At 43.2% G+C, this 1,081-nt stretch overlaps 1 non-coding gene across 1 annotated transcript; it reads left to right on the forward strand.

The window, feature by feature from the left end:
• Positions 1–521: 521 nt before the first annotated feature.
• trnar-ucu lies at positions 522–613 on the forward strand. Its single transcript is given in 2 exon segments — positions 522–558; positions 578–613. It is a non-coding gene; the product is annotated as a tRNA-Arg (tRNA).
• The last annotated feature ends 468 nt before the right edge of the window (positions 614–1,081 follow it).

A 1,081-nucleotide genomic window follows, 5' to 3' on the forward strand; every position in this document is an offset into this window, starting at 1 on the left:
GCTGAATGACAAACCGATTAACGTGCTCATTTTTTGAAGAGGATATATATGTGTGACAGGGATAAGCCTGTATTGGGAAGTAACAGAGTGACATAAATGAAAGACAGGAGACAAGGATTAGATTTAGGAAGAATGCTTTCACCTATAGTGTATTGATTATCTGGAAATCATTATCTGAACATGTGGTAAAGCTACGTATCATGAGAACGTTTCAACAGTATGTAACCGAACACTTGAACAGAGTGACATAAATGAAAGACAGGAGACAAGGATTAGATTTCGGAAGAATGCTTTCACCTATAGAGTATTGATTATCTGGAAATCATTATCTGAACATGTGGTAAAGCTAAGTATCATGACAACGATTCAGCAGTCTGTAACCGAACACTTCATGAGCCAGAGCAGGAGTGGAGCAGGACCAGGTTCCGGAAAGTGTGACGATGACAGACAGGCGCGAGATGGGGATCCTGAACGCAATGCGTCAAAGGCAAACTTGTGTACTTAAAGCCCACTGCATTCACGGCTCTGTGGCGCAATGGAAAGCGCGTTGGACTTCTACATTTCTGTGCAAGCTGCTATTCAAAGGTTGTGGGTTCAAATCCCATCAGAGTCGAGTTTTAATTTATGTATTGCAAAGTGGTCAGACCAGACTCGGCTGTCATCTGCAAAACCAGTAATATTCATGCAGAAACCCAACTATCTCGAAACGGACCATTTTCCTCTCACAGATGTACATTTTCGATGTCTATTTATGATAGAGGCCGATAAATATCTGTTAGCCACTCGGCAACACGATGACGTGGATGGGCTGGAAAAAGACTTAACATTGTTGTGTCAGCCATGATGATATCGAATGACGTGGCGGGGCAGGATCGGTGTTAAGAATGGCCTCCTTCTGCTCCTTTGTGTCTGTGCCATTTCTGGCCCAGGTTTTTAAATAATCACAATGGGGACAATATGGATTATACACCAAGTAATATGTTCGTCTCATCTCCACCTCGCTTCCCTCCCAGCTGGAATAGACAGCTCTTGTTTCAGGTTTAGATCCGACAGCGGAGGATTCTCACAAGTTCTCCTTCAG

The sequence above is a fragment of the Chiloscyllium plagiosum genome, unplaced genomic scaffold, assembly GCF_004010195.1.
Source record: "Chiloscyllium plagiosum isolate BGI_BamShark_2017 unplaced genomic scaffold, ASM401019v2 scaf_68545, whole genome shotgun sequence".
Taxonomy (NCBI): domain Eukaryota; kingdom Metazoa; phylum Chordata; class Chondrichthyes; order Orectolobiformes; family Hemiscylliidae; genus Chiloscyllium; species Chiloscyllium plagiosum.